The following is a 16,021-nucleotide window of genomic DNA, read 5'->3' on the forward strand; positions in this document are numbered from 1 at the left end:
TATACACAATGCATACATCTGAGGAAGGAATTACTTTCAGAATATATATTAAGAGCAGGCACTTCACAAAGAGGATGTCTAATGTTCAAAAATGATGCTCCAAATCACCAATCCTCAGGGAAATGCAAATCAAACTACAATGATCACCCACAGAATGACTAAAATGAAAAAAAACAATACTATCAAATGTTAAGTAATGTGAAGAAACACCTATACATTCCTAGTTATAAACTGGCAATATCTATTAAAGATAAAAATAGGCAGGCAACTCCTACTGGGTACCCTCTTGCCCTTATCTCTTTTCTCACGTGAATAAATCCAACTCTTTTACACTATAAATAAATAAATAAGCTTACCCTGTGGACCAGCAATCTCGTAGGTACATGCTCAAGAGAAATTAGTGCATATTGTTCACCAAAAGAGGGAAAATGGCCAGCTGAGACTTCACAGCATCATCCTGAATTTTGTCTCTGAAGATGGGGAGGTGTACTCCCTAAGCAGACAGATACTAAGCACAATATACAAGTCATGCACGTATAAATGAATCCTGTCTCGAATCCAGAAACAAAACTAAAGAGTAGGCAGGATCTCAGAGCTTTGTTTAAGCAGTCTGAATCCTGCCATGGGATCTAGGTTTGGATTTAGAAAAGGCATTCATAAAGGTATATGGAGTACAGCTAATGAGGACAGGCAACTACAGGCAGGAAGTCAGTAAGAGTAGGACATAGATGAATGATTACACTCTGCTGCCATTTTACCAATTCTGGAGAAAAATCACTCCCCTTATACTCTCAACTACCTGCCACTCTATGAGGGATGGAATTCAGTTGTTGCTTTAACTGATAATTGTCCAGAAATACTGTTTTACCATAATGGCAAAGGGGAAAGGTAGATAATAATCCAGAAAAGATCTGTTTAACCACCTCTAAGTACTACCCTTCCTTACATGAGTTTAGTCTCATCTTTAAGAGCAGTTACCAGTTGAAGAAAAGATGAAACTGTCATTCCATAACTTTCATGAAGATACTTGTGAAACAAATAATACTGGCCTATAACCAAATTTGCCAGTGAATCTCCTTGAATCATATACCAAAAAAATTTTGTGCAGGTGTTTACTTTCTGGGAAAGGATACAAAGATTTTATCATATTCCTAATGAGGCCTGTGACTACCCATCACCACACGAAATATGGAGTTGATATCTTCGGTCTTTAAGGCCAGCTTCTAAAGTGGCCTTAAAATGGAACACTTAAAAAACAAGGATTGCCCTTTTTAAATCACCTAGTTCTAAGTCGCAATGAACAGTTTCTGAACTTTTGTGGCACAGATTCATCTAGAAATATTTCTAGAAATTATCTGAACCCTAAATACTATCTTAATTGTCTCAGTTCTACTTAAGACGACTGCCTCCAAACTATTCAGAAATTTTTTGGTAGTGTTATTTAAAGTTACCCAGGAAAGGATACAAAGGTTTCTTTTCACTTACCTGGAAGAGAACTAATTCTCTAAACCACCCAACTGACAGTTCTGGCTCTGATTTAAGAAAAAGAAATCATAGATCCTAATTCCCTAATGAGTTCTACAAAACAAGAAGAGGTGAGAGAAACACTGGAGAATATGTTGTTACCAGAAATGTGTCCCCTCAATGTTCTAGAATAATTTCTCTTCCTAAATTGACAGGGTTCAAAACTGCCAGTCTCTTATACATAGTGCCAATTCAACAAATGGCTCCTTCATTTTCCTAAAATTCAAGGTGAACTGGCAAGTATGAGGTAGTGTATGCAAATAAGAGCTACTCTATGAAGATATCTGATAGGCTTTTTCTGTTTTTGCAGTACTGGGAATTGAACCCAGGGGTGTGCTACAAATGAGCTTCATCTCCAGCCCTTATTTTAATTTGAGACAGGGTCTTGCTAAGTTGCCCAGGCTAGCCTTGAACTTGTGATCCTCCTGCACCAGTCTTCAGAGTAGGTGGGATTACAAGTACAAGCCATTGCACCCAGCTTCTGATAGGTTTTTTGAATCATCAATAACAAATGACCTATATACTGTGACTGCCTTTGACTGTTATTTCTATTCATTTTAATTTCTAATACCTTAAATACATTTAAACAGATTCTTATCCACAATGGGAAAATGTATCCTGAAATACACAGTCAACCTAAACTATACTAAGGCCCTAATATTTATAAGCACAGTATCTTATAAAGGTATTCTAGATATTATACATGTTAACTCATTAGGTCCACATATAAAAACTGAATTATTTAAAGCTTGAAAATTCTAAATGATGGACTGAGAAATTAGGAGGCAGCATGGTCTGTATATTTTCAAAACCAGAAGTGGTTATTATGTTAATGGGTAAAGTGCTTCATATGCTTTGATATCTCATTCACTATTTTATAAACTGGTTTTTTTTTTTTTTTTTTTTTTTTAATGTTATGGAGATCTCCACAATGGATTTCTAGGAAGGCATTAACCAACCACCCTAACCAGAGTAATCAAGCAGAAATTAGTCAATCAGGTTGATTTCATATTAAAAAAAAAAAAAAAAAAGTTTTGATTGCTGAGACAAAACTATTTGGCATACAGTTTACTTGTCTCCTTTTTATTTTAGTCTCTACATCTACATCTTGACTAATTATTTATTAGGTTTTCTTAGCCAGGAAGGTATTGTTCCTAAAATTATCAAATTCTCTTCTCGTCCTAGTAGCCTTGATAAGATTCAAGTGTCAAGAACACCACACAACTCAGTCTTAGGAACTTTATCTCTTCCCAATCTATACTCACTCTCCAGATAATCACTATGTCTCATGGCTCTAAATAGTGTCACTATACTAATCAACTCCCAAATTTATATTTGTCCTGACTTTTAAGACCTGTACACCCAATTACCTCCACAGTATCTCAACTGCCTATTCAGTAGCTCATTCCTAAACACTTAATAGAAATCTTAGACTAGTTAACCAAATTCTTAATTTTTGCACTCCCCACAACTTGCTTTTACCAGTATTCATCTCACTAAATGGTATCTAACTGTTCAGGACTGAATAAGGCCTCTCTTGCTCAAACCCCACAACCAATCCATCAATTATCATCTTCACTACTTTCAAAACAGTTTCTAAATCCACCTCACTAAACAACATCCTAGGTTCAACCCCACAATCATCTTTTGCCTCAACCATCACAACACCTTGGTGCAAAACTCTCATTTCTCAAAGTTTATACATTAGATCAAGTCACTTACTATCCTGGTCAAAATCTCCTGAGAGCATCTTATCAAACCTAGAACAGCCAGGCATGATAGCATATGCTTCAAGTCCCAACTAATCAGGAGGATCACCTGAGCTCATGAGTTTGAGACCAACCTGGCAACAAATATAAAGAGACCCCATCTCTAAAACAAATGAGCAAAACAAATCTAAAAGAAAACACTAAACACCTAGGCAAGTCTTTAAGTCCTGCATTATCTAGACTCTGGTTACTGACCCTACCTATCTTCTATCATTCTTTACCACCATACTTACCATGTTAGTTCTTTTCTATTCTTTGAATAATCAAACACATTCCTGTCTCAGAACTTATGCCCTAATAATTGTTCAGGGTCCTTCATATCACATCTGCCCAAATATCAACTCCTCAGAGAATTTCACTAATTACATAACATATCTTTACCTTCTTTACATTTACTTGACAATACTTATCAATAAATTGCTATAATATGCATTTATTTAACATCTCGTACTCATTAGAAAGCAAGAACCATGAGGACAGAGATTTTAATGTTTTATTCACTGTTGGATCCCCTAGGACTAACAGCACTTGGCACAATGTAAGTACACAATCAATAGTGAATGAATGAATGAATATTTCTTCTGTCACAAGGCACAGGAGGAAAAAATGCTAGTTTTTATTTGAATAGAAGACTTAAACCACTACATCCCAAAAGAATAACTGTCCAGTGAACTACCAGACTAAACACAGGGACACAGTAAGGATTCCTCTAAGAGGAAGAGATGTTCAACCCAAAATTCATCTGCTCTAGCATAACAATAAGCATATCCCAGGACATTCCTTCAGGGATCCAAATCTGCTTGAATCACTTATAGTACGATAGTTATCAGTAAATTACAACAGTCCTCTAAGATTCTGCATTGGAAAAGGAATTAATTAAAACGCCCAAATTATGAAGTTCCTGAAATAAAGCAGCAAACTTAATTGCTTCATCAGCCTACAATCAACTCTGGAACAAAATAAGCACTCAATAAACACATGGTGGTCTTTTTTCTGAATCAGATAAGGTGATTTTTTTTTTTTAGAAGATAATACACTAATCTTCTTTAAAAAAAAAAAAAAAAAAAAAGGAAAACACTTATAATCTTTAAAAAGAGAACTGTCAAAACCAACCCAATTTAGTTTAAAGACTTCAGGTTTTCCACCCAAGGAAAATTTACATAGTAAGACATATCCCTGTACACTTTCAAAACACATACTAGATTTGATCAGAAGGTAAAAAGATAAACAAATAAAAACCACACAAAAGCCTAGGCTAGAGTTAAGTGAAAAAATACAAAATTAGAATTTACATGTGAGGAAAATAAGATTAAAACGTACACTAAAAATCCAGAATTAGAAAAAGTACACATACATGTAAGGAGAATGTTTATATACACTTTCATAAATGTATTTACATATTCTTAGAACGAATAGAAAAATAAATACTAGGGAAGTAATCTGCTTTGATAAATTCTCTTTTTAGGAAACAAAAGAAATAACTAAAATAGCAAATATGCACTAAGGGTACACGACATATGTTATACAAAGCACTTTAAACCATTATCCCACATGATCTTTCAACGACTCTATGCTATAAATATTATAATCATCACCATCATTTTACAGTCAGGGAAATCAAAGATCACAAGTCTCTGCTCAAGATTACACAGTTAATAAATTAGCAAAACTGAGATCTAAGCTTAGTCAATCTGATTTCAGAATCTGTAATCTTAATCACCACTTGGGATTTTCAACAAATGAAAGGGAAATATGCCAATGTAGAGGTAGAGATGTGTTCTATGCAAACAACTAATCATATATTTTCCATTTAACTACATACCTATTAAAATCAAGGCCTTATTAACTAAAATGTTGAGGAAATGGGGCATATTCCTGTAAAAATTTCCTGAATAAAATGAAGTATTTTCTTAATTTTCATCTTTGCTAGAAATTACCTTTAATTGTAACAATATACTGTTTTTGTTGAGTGAAATAGTCCAACATCTTTTCATCTTTATTTGGTAGAAATCTCAGTACAAAGACACAGGAAATCATAAAAAGGGCTGAAAGTATACCACTGATACAAATTTACAGCAAACTCATCTGTTATGTTACATTCATTTTATACATTCACAAATTTCTTCATCTAAGAATGTCCTTCTTAAGCCTTACTAAATAACTCTGAATTATCCTTTAACCCCTGAATCTTTAATTTGTAGGAAGCTATTTTAACCTCTCCTTTGTCCCCTCAGATTTAATAACTTTCTCTCCTTTTCACTTTGAACAGATTATTATACTGTAGTATAATGTTTTAAAATGTTAAATGTTTAAAATGTTAAAAGAAAAGAAAAAGAAAGAAAGAAAGAAAGAAAAAAAAGAAAGAAAGAAAGAAAAAGAAAAAAGAAAGAAAGAAAAAATCATTACCATCTTTTTCCCTACCACCAAGCAGAAATGGGCATGGAGGAAGCACTGGAAAAATTCTAAATTGACTGAATAAATGAACACATAAATAAATGAACAAGTGGAAGGAATTTCTTGTTTTCATTTGTTTTTTGCCCTAATTAAAGACTGAATAACTCATGAGTTCTGTGCAATATAGTTGTTAGTGTAATTTTGTTTTTTTCAAGTAACAATATAAGTTTAAAAAATGCATTACATCACATTAGTTAAATGGTCAACATTATTTTGATTTAAATTTATTTTTAACTGATTAAAACTACAAGAGGGCTGGAGTTGTGGCTCAGTGTACAGGAGCGCTTGGCTATCATGTGTGAAGCACTGGGTTCAATTCTCAGCACGACATAAAAATAAGTAAAAAATAAAAGGTATTGTATCTATCTATATCTGAAGAATTAAAAAATTTAAAAAAAAAGCTCAGGAAATGTTTGTTAAAGTGAACAAAATCCTGACTTTTTTCCCTTAAAAAATCAAACACATACACACAAATATAATTAACTTAAATCTCTAACTCATGGTTTAAAAAGTGATCGCCCTTTAACTTCCTACCTTGTGTTATCATTAAGTCAGATAAAATATCTACTTGTTTGAGATTTGTATCCCCAATCTTCTTTGAAGATCTTAATGCTCTATAATGTTTAATTAGTAATCATTACATATGATTGATTCACTTCCCCTCCCCTATTTTCTCAGATATCAGTTATGAGTTTCTTCTACAAAGACAACCTTTTAAATTCTCTCCATTCTGCCCTGTTAGGCTTATGTTAGCAAATATTTAAACTCTGGAGCTTTCATTTTCAGTAGTGCTGAATTTAAGTAACCTTATTTTAAAGATTGTCTACTCCACAATTCAAATGTTGTTTACACCAAGAAACCAGAACATAGCTACTTTATAATCTGACACACAACTTCTCTATAATCTTAGGGCAAATAAAAGTGTTTGAGAAAAGTGATTTGGTATTAAATGCAGAAAACAGATTGGACAAAATGTAAAACCAGAAGATTACATAAAAGACTCGTGACTTATTTACTATGGCACTATGCTGTAAGATACGACCAAAATTAAGAAAAATTTACTGCTAATGGAACTCACACTCATTTGACCTATAATACAAGTATCAGCTTTTTAAGAAAAGCTATCTAAATTCTACAAGCAACCACTTAAAATTACATTTTTTATTCATCTTCATAACAGTAGTATATACTTTGTTTTCTATAGTATTTCTGCTCATCATGTCATCAGTGACATGGTTTCTCAGGTATGCAATACAGGCAAAGGTATAAATTTTCAAAGGCCCACAACTGAAATTTCAAAATTCAAAACAACATAAATTTCATTCCAATTGACCTGAAACCAATTTCAGCCCTCATTCAGCATCATCAGTGTCACCTGATTTCTTTTTGGTAACTAGATCCTACGAGTAAATCAGGAGGAAATAAAAACTAGACAATGTTTTACCATTTTGTCATTACAACTAAAAAAAAAAACTTACAAAAACAGTAATAATCATTATTTCTCCCTTGCATTTGAAAAAAATATGCTTTTCTGACTAACAGGAACTAACTACTAATCTTTTAATACAACATCTAAAAGTAGGTATGGTGAATTTCTGTTCCTCATTTCTTCTTAGTTTGAAGAATTCCCTATCAACAAGTAATAGACATTAGAAGTAGGTGGTATAAGTGTAGTTCCAACTATCATCCTATAAATTATTTTAAAACTTACAGAACCTAACCATTTTAAGAGTAAAAAACAAGTGGCTGGGGTTTGGCTCAGTGCCTAGCATGTGTGAGGCACTGGCTCAATTCTCAGCCCACATATAAATAAATGAATAAACAAAGATCTATCAACATCTAAAAAAAAGAAACGTTTTTAAAAAAGAATAAAAGAACATATACACTGAAGTACTCAGATAAAATTATATGTCTGGAAGGTTGCTCTAAAATAAGCGAAGAGGCAGAAGAGGGAATAAGGCTAATAGATTTGGATATAGTGTGAAAACTGTTGATAATGTTGAAGCAAGAAGATAAGTACATGAGAGCTCATATACTATTCTATTACGCATGGCTGAAATCCTGCCAATATTTAAAATGAACAGAAATTCAATTGATAAAAAGTATATTCAAATCCTGTCATTAATTTGCATTATGTCTGAAGGCAAATGACTAAAAACTATTAAGTGGAAAAACAACTAAAAATAGTTCATAGATTCTTCAAACATGAAAAACTTAAGGGATCAGTGAAAGAAATACAATTCTGAAATGCCAACAAGATTATGAGTTAGCCTGGTACACACCTGTAATCTCATCTACTAGGGAGACTAAGGCAATAAGACAACTTAGCAAGACAAAGTCGTTGGGACAGTGAAGGTACTTAGCCAAGAAATTTAAGAGGGAAAAAAATATAATAAAGTTCAGTGATAAATTTTTAGTATAATTTTTGATACCAGTATAAAAAGTGGATTCTGTAAATTACGATATTGCTGTGTTTATGGGAAGAAAGCTCAAAATTTTGGGGCTCTGGTTTGTCTTTAGAACCCTGCATGCGGTCCACAAGGGGCACTGCTGGTCAGTACCTGAGTTGAAACAATTTATATCTGGGAAAGGTGGGCAAAGCATGTTTCCTCTGTTGCAGAATAAAGCCCTGCTTCCTGAAAAAATAAAAAATAAAAATAAATATAACCTAAAAGGGATGGGGATGTGGCTCAGTGGCAGAACACTTGCCTAGCATGTGTCAGGCCACAGGTTCCATGCCCAGTACTTGGATGGGGGGTGGAACTGGTGGCAGAATTGTGTATTAACACTGCAGAAATAAGTTTGGGAACAAAAGATAAAATTTTAGTTCTCTATCTGGATCACCATTTTTAATTTTTTTAAAATTTCAACATGCTCAAATACTACCACAGAATCTTTCACCTTAACACTATACTGCTAAATAAAACTTTTTTTTAAAAGTGTGGGGATAGGGGAACTCAAACAAGATCTGAAATATAACTTAGTTTTATTTCATTACAGTTTAAATTCCTGAAATTATTATGCATAATTTGTGACTGTGATTATGTTCATTTTCTAATGTGGCGTTTTTCATCAGATCCTCAGAAGTACATGTGAACCCCCCAAAAACTAAGAACCACTAAAATAGCATATCAGTGCATTTCAAAGGAACACAATGCAGTTGACTTAGTTCAAGCATTCTTCCCTCTATTCCACAGAGGGGATCCTTACTATGAAATTAGTCTTTCGAAGAATTCTTTTCAACCCAGCCAAAAGTTCCAATATCCAGAAGTACATATATCAACAAATTCCAAGTCCCAAAAACAGTTTACTCATAAATGCAAAAGAAAATGCCAAAGGCACACTCTACTACAAACTGGATGTCCTGAATTTTTAAATACTCTCAAACTTCCATAGTAAATTGTCTAGAAGAGCTAAATTACCTCCAAACTTGTAAGACTTTTTTTTTTTTTTTTTTTTTTTTGGAGGCACTGGGACATGCTAGACAAATGCTCTACATTGAGCTACATCCCAGTCCTTTTTATTTTTTGAGAAAGGGTCTTGTTAAAATGGCCCAGGTTGACTCTTACTTGTAATCCTTCTGTGTCAGCTTCCCCACCAGCTGAGGTTACAGGTTTGCACCACAGTGACCAGCTCTGAATAGACTTTTAAAGATTTTCTGCTTTCAATTCCACAGATTTGTCTGCTCATTCAACTCAGTGTATATGACTGTCAGACATCTACCCTCATATGCATGCAAGCTATTCCAACCAATGGCATCTTCATTATTCTCCTCAAAGGCAGGAACCACTTATTGAATAAACTCAATATATGTTGAATGAATGCAAGATGATACACTGTCTGGTTGAAGTAGCTCAGTGGCACAGACCTCTACATCGTTCAGTCCCGAGTACCAAAAAATAAACTGTCAGCACCCATGAAGCTGTTCTGGTACATGTTAGGCTGTGAAAGCCTTCCTTCCCTCAAACATACAAGCTAAAGTGTCAGAAATGTTCTTTCTCCATAAACACATAAATAATATACTCATGGCTACCATTTCATACGGTTTAGACTGAAAAGGAAAAACCTAATTCCATATATATTGTTTGACACTATTAGACCATCCAACCAGTCATATATTCCCCTATTTTTCCAATATACTCATATTTATCAAGATCTCTGGAGGGATTATGATATAGTGAATATATTATTGGATCAGTAGTCAAAACTATGAGAGTTATATTCCCAATTTTGTTACCAATTTAACAAGTGACCTTGGAAAGCTACTTTTATGCTTCATCTCCTATTCTGTAAAATGAGAGAAAAGAGTCCACCATTTTCACAGAAGTTTATGATCACAAACTGAAAGCATTCTAAATATAAATGCCTTATACTAATATAAAGTGCTACTATAAACCCATGTCAACAAAAAAAGGTCACCCATTCTTTATAGTCTTATAGTAAAATTCTGTTAAAGATGTTTACATTTACTTACACAATTCACTCTATTTAAAGGCAAAACTAAACAGGCACAGTATTGCAGGCGTGTAATCCCAGCGAACTCAGGAAGCGAGGCAGAAGGATCACAAGGTTCAAGGCCTGGCCCGGTAACTTATGGAAATTGTGTCAAAATAAAATATAAAATATAGCCAGGGATGGGGCCCAGTGGTAGAACGTCACTCTTCAATACCTAGTACCCTACCAATCAATCAATCAAAAGGCACAAAACACTACTCCTAAAACCACAACTGGCCATGCCAAGTTTCTCCACTCCCTGACCCCCCACATATGTGCTATACTGTCTAGAATAATGCCCTAACTGTTCTTTCCTGACAAGTAATTAGGTACTCCCAATAACTAAAACACACACACACACTTATCAATCTGAAAGGAACATCCCAACATTTACTTGAAAAATAAGCTAACTTAGAAGGGGAACTCCATTACACTTCCAGAAATACAAGCAAACTCTTCGGGAACTCTTTCCATCCTTGCATACACACACAAACACAGCCGCTATACACCAACAGACCATCTGTCTTCTAAACCAAAAACATCTCTTTCCATGTACAAACTAACCAGTTACATTTACTAAACTTCTAACAGTGAGACCATTCTGTCATTCCAACATACAGTTCAGCGTGTCAGGGACACCCCAGACCGTGTCATACAGGTAAATTACCTCTGAAGATCATCTATCTTCCTTGCCAGTTTTGCCTCTTAAACAAGCACAAACTGGACTATAGGAGATGCTCCAAACATGCCTATATACACAAACCTGTCAGGGGCACGGGCGACTCCGCCTCCACTTGCTTACTTTCCCGCCCCCTCCCTCAAACCAGGAGCCCGCCTGTCAGGGACACCCCTTCACCCCCGCCTGGAGGGACTTCCCAGTAAGCTCAGGGTCCCCTTCTCTACTCTCCCCTCCCCCATCCTTACCACCGCTCTCCTGGAGATCCAGGTCCGGGAGATGACAGTAGATCCCAGGAAGCCAAGGGCTGAGTCGCTGAGAGAGTACTTAGGCCCCGAGGCCTGCCCAAACCGTTCTACTCACCGTGTCAGAGGCCGAGGCCGAGAACGATGAGAGTGCAGGGAAGTGGGGAAGAGGGGGTGGCCGCCAGGCGCCTCCGCTTCCCTTAGTCCAAAGCGGATCTCTCCCGCTTGTCAGGAGGCGGCCAGAGGGTAAGCGGAGTGGCGGAAAAGCGAGAGAGGAGAAGGAAAAGGCGTAGGGCCAAAGGGGGAAAACTGAGGGGAGGCGGGTCCCGCAACGAGAAGGGGATCGTCTCCCCCTCCGCAAAGCGAACCCAAAATGGCGGCTGGAGCGGCGGCAGCGGCAGAGCGGCGGCGGCGGCGGCGGCAGCTCCTAAGTAGGGAGTGAGCGAGCGAAGGGCGCCTCGTGCCCCCCCCCCACGCCTCCCACTCCTCCTTCCTCTCGCTCTCCCCACCGCTCCCCCCAAACCTGACTCCAGCCGCGGAGCGCGCACGCCCGTCGGCACGCGTTTGAGTGTATCTGGTCTCGTCGTTCGCGGCTCCCACCAACCACCACCTCGGCCGCCCAGCGCGCCTGCCAGCCCTTACGCGCTCGCTCAGGGGCGCCTTCTCCCACAACCCCTGGCCCCTGTCAAGCCGGCTGTGGCGCAGGCCCTCACGCGTACCTTCAGCGGCGCGAGCCCAGGCCTCCTCCTCCTCCTCCTCCACCTCCTCTTCTTTCCTCCCCCCCTTCCCCGCCCCCACGGCCACCAACCGCCGCCACGGCCGCCGCCGCCGCCGCCTCCTCCTCCGGCCCCCCCCACCCTCCACCCCTCGCGCGTGCGCCTCCCACAATCCCCCCCGCGGGACTGTTCCATTCTTAGCCACAAAGACAGGGGAGAAAAAGGAAAAGCAAAAATAGGTAGAGGTTGCTCTTAAGACTAGATTATTCGAGAAGCGGGCAGTAACCTACGAAACTACCTACTTCCCTGGGCTCCTCGGCGCGGCGCCGAGGATTGCTGATAACTTACTTCTTCTGCCCATCGTGAGCGGGTCGGAGGCGGCCTAGCGCCCCTCTGCTGGCGGGTGATTGGAGGCCGCGGCGACTGCGCGTTGAGTAGCTTCCTGCTGTACGACCTGAGGTTTCTTTGCACTTGCGGGACCAGCGCTTCGGTTGCTAGTACTGGGTATCAGTCGCCGCGTGAGGGGAACTGATCTTCGGTTCACGATTCACGGTGAGGCAAACGACCACAGGGGGTTTAGCTAAGCGCGAAAGGAGCCAAACTCGAAACCTTTTGAGGTACAGAGTGAGACCAGTAGGGCCGGAGCCCTTCCTGGAAGGGGCTTCCTCTCCAGCTTGTTGCCAATCTAGAGTCCAAGAAAACCGGCGCGATGGTCTGCTTGTTGTTGATGTTGTTCTTAACCCAGTTTAGACTTCTCGTTATTTCTCGTAACTACGTATACGCTACGTTTTTGTGCCTTATACATATTCCTCGAAAATTGTGCATCTTCAGTTACTTTAGCCTGGTATAAGAGGATAAGAAACTGTTTCTAAATCAGTTCTGGACATGATCTTCCATGTTTGTGTGCCCCTCAGTAAGTTATTAATTATTTTGTTTCTTATGAAAAGAACATAAAATAGCTAAACTTCAAATATACCTTCAGGGTTGGTGTGCGAAATAGTAAGATAATATATGTAAAATACAAGTAGCTCCTAGGCACAGGGAAAGTACAGAGTATTATTATGTTATATTTTACAGTGCTGTTGATAAGGTTTGTGGGGTAATTGGTAGTTTGTGTTTCATCCTTTCAAATCGTTAATAAAATAATGTACAAGGCCTGTCGGATTCTGTGTCTATCGATTACTTGTTTCTCAAAACTGCACTGATGTTTACTAATTCGATTTAGAAGACTTATGGACTAAAAATCCACTTGTAATCCCAAAGTTTAATTTAGTATTTTTTAGTTTCACTCAAAATAAATTAGGAGACCAATCAACGAGGGTTTTCCTTCCTTTTACATTTGTGACTCTTAGAGATCCAGGGAATAATGCCAGTCAAACTCCGAAGTTCAAATAACCTTAATTTTTCCCCCTTATCAATATTTGGATCAGATTTTGTTTGCTTGTTTTGTTCTTTTAAGATAAATGAGAAATCAACCTTAATTACTTCATTATATATTTTTCCTAGACAATCTTAGCTGATTCATGGAACCCACCTAAACTTAGACTCATTTTATTTATTTTATATTTAAATATATTGTGCCACCGACAGCTTTATTTGAAGACAGAGACTGTGTCTAACTACTTTGCATGCTTTTATCGTCTATTGCAAACAAGTCATGGAAATATTAAAATAAAAGATAGTAAAATACCAGAGAGAATGAGAACTAATGTTGGTGGGAATGTAATGCCAAAAGAACATATTTTCCTGTTTAATCCTTATAATAAGCAACCTTTGAGATCAATAATCCTGTCCCCATTTTAGAGATGAGGAAACCTGAGGACTCACAAAATCAAGTAATTTGGTCTTTAGGCTTTAGTTATCCTGGCTTTTAAAAACCTGACTTTTTCACCATACCTCATTGCCTTTATAGTGAAATTTCTTATTAACGGCATAATTGCAGTTGATATAGAGGGAAAAAATAATGGGATCACCAGATTTTTTTTTTTTTTTTAAGTTTATGGTCTCTGGATCAGTAGCTTTCAGTAATTGTACTGATTCATGAATTGTCAGCTAAGTACAAGTAAGGAATCTCAGTATTTCAAATTAAAATACATCTTAAATGCAAAATAAAATGACCTCATTGAATAAATTAACCTTGAATTATTTGAACCTAGAAACAGAGAAGACATAGTAGTTTCCTCAAGTGTGTCCACATTCTAATCCCAGGAATCTGAATATAAATCTAGTTCCCTGGAACTAGATTACATGACAAGAGGGAAATCAGGATGTGGATGGAATTAAGGTTGCTAATCAGCTGATCTTAAAATAAGAAGATTATCCTGGATTACCCAACTAGTTCTGCTGTAATTACAAATCCATAAAGATGGAAGAGGGAAACCAAAGAGCCGTGGCAGAAAGCTATAATGTAAGAGAAACTCCAAACCAGCCAATGCAGATTTTGAAAATGAAAGGGATCCAGGAGCCAAGCAGCCTTCAGAAACTAGAAGAGACAAGAAAAAAAAAAGGCTCTGTGTCTAGACTCTCTAGGAAGGAATGCAACACTACTACACTTTTATTTTGAATTTATGAACAACAGAACTATAAGGTAAATTTTGTTGTTTTACACCACTAAATTTGTGGTAATTTGTTACAGGAGCAACAGGAAACTAATACGTTATGGTAGCCAAATCATGGCTATCCTCCAAAATAGTCTGCCTTGGATTGTGGATTTCTTATTTAAATGAGGTTTAACTGAAATTTCTTCAAAGTGATAGACTATTAGCATAGCTGCCTGGGTTTCCAATATTTCCTTACTGCTCTGCTCCTGGCATCCGTCCTCAAGCTGTAAATAGGCAACTGGGCTTTTTTTGCTTTGGGCCTTGCACATGCTAAGCAAGCTCTGCCACTGAGCTAAATTCCCAACCCCACAACTGTGCTTTTATACTGATGTACTGCAGTGGTGTTAGCTAAGCTGCCCTCAGACTTGCTCATTAAAATAGAAATAAATATTTATTTCATGGTGCTTCCTTGCTGAGATGTTGTCTAAGTGCAGTATAAATAAACAAGAAAACTTCTTTGATGTTAACTTTGTAAATAAGATTTCAAATGTTTAAAGAATGAGTTATGGTCTGAGGTTGTGGCTCAGTGATAGAGCAAAAATTTTTTAAAAAAGAAAGAATGAAATATGGTCAGGGTTGACTATATAATGATAAATTATGGGTAAATACTATGTAGGCATAAGAGTATGTAAATAACATTTTTTTAACAGAGGAAGAAATTTGAAATTTTTGTTTGGGTACCAAGGTTTTACTCATGATTTAGATGATTGCCTACAAAGAAGACATATTGCCCCAGCCTGCCTAGATTCAAGGCTTAGCATTTTACTTTGTAGCTATGTAAATTTGGCAAAGACTTAATACTAATTGTAAACTGTAATTTATAAATCACTAAACCTTTAGAACAATCCTATATTTAGATATTAACATTATCTTCATTTTATAAATGGAGACGCAGACACACAAAGTTTAAGAAACTTGGTCAAGGTCACACAGCTATTAAGTGGAAAAGCCAGGTTTCAAATCCCAACAGTAATCATTCTGTTGCGGTTGCTCCTTGTCTTCTTGTCTGTAAACTGGAGATAATAACAGCACCCTACGCTGTGGGATTGTTGTAAAGATAAAAATAACTAATTCATATAAAACAGAACAGTGACTGGCACATAAAAGGTGTTCAGTAAATGTTAACTGTTGCTATCATAGTTATTTAATATTTTTGGAGTCCTTGGAGGTTTTTCCCCCATGTGCTTTAGAAACTGGAAGAAGTCAAAAGAGAGATTCTTGAGGCAGGCTTTGAACTTGGGATCCTCCTGCCTCAACCTCCTAAGCTGCTGGAATTATAGGCTAGGGCCACTGTGTCCAGCTTTCCTGCATTTACTAAACACAGCCTTTTATCTGTTTTATATGTTGGGTATCATAATTCTTAACTTGGTAGCTTTTTTCTATTTGAAGAAAAAAGTCTGGGAATCACGTCTCTAATACCTTGGTTTTCTAGGTAGGAAACTTGTTCTTCAAAACAGGACTTTTACAAGCTTATAACAATGTCTTTTTTGTTGTTTGTTTGTTTTTTGTGGTGCTGGGGATTTGAACCCAGGGCTTTATACTT

The 16,021-nt window shown here is 37.2% G+C and overlaps 1 protein-coding gene and 1 long non-coding RNA gene across 10 annotated transcripts in view; one reads left to right on the top strand and one right to left on the bottom strand.

Annotated features, from left to right (window-relative positions):
• LOC306640661 overlaps positions 1 to 11,933 on the bottom strand; it is an 84,692-nt gene extending 72,759 nt beyond the window's left edge. For 6 of the 9 annotated variants that reach the window (XR_013757846.1, XR_013757849.1, XR_013757850.1 and 3 more), the window contains exon 1: positions 11,166 to 11,304. This is a non-coding gene — a long non-coding RNA (uncharacterized lncRNA). Of the gene's footprint in view, positions 1 to 11,165; positions 11,637 to 11,881 lie in introns of those variants that run through there. The other 3 variants (XR_013757847.1, XR_013757848.1, XR_013757854.1) reach the window with 3 other exon arrangements.
• Positions 11,934 to 12,294: 361 nt separating this feature from the next.
• DAP3 (death associated protein 3) overlaps positions 12,295 to 16,021 on the top strand; it is a 36,017-nt gene continuing 32,290 nt past the window's right edge. The window contains 1 exon segment of the mRNA XM_079104698.1: positions 12,295 to 12,430. The gene's annotated coding sequence lies outside the window, so the exon portion shown is untranslated.

This window comes from Sciurus vulgaris, assembly GCF_902686455.1.
Source record: "Sciurus vulgaris genome assembly, chromosome: 1".
NCBI classification, from domain to species: domain Eukaryota; kingdom Metazoa; phylum Chordata; class Mammalia; order Rodentia; family Sciuridae; genus Sciurus; species Sciurus vulgaris.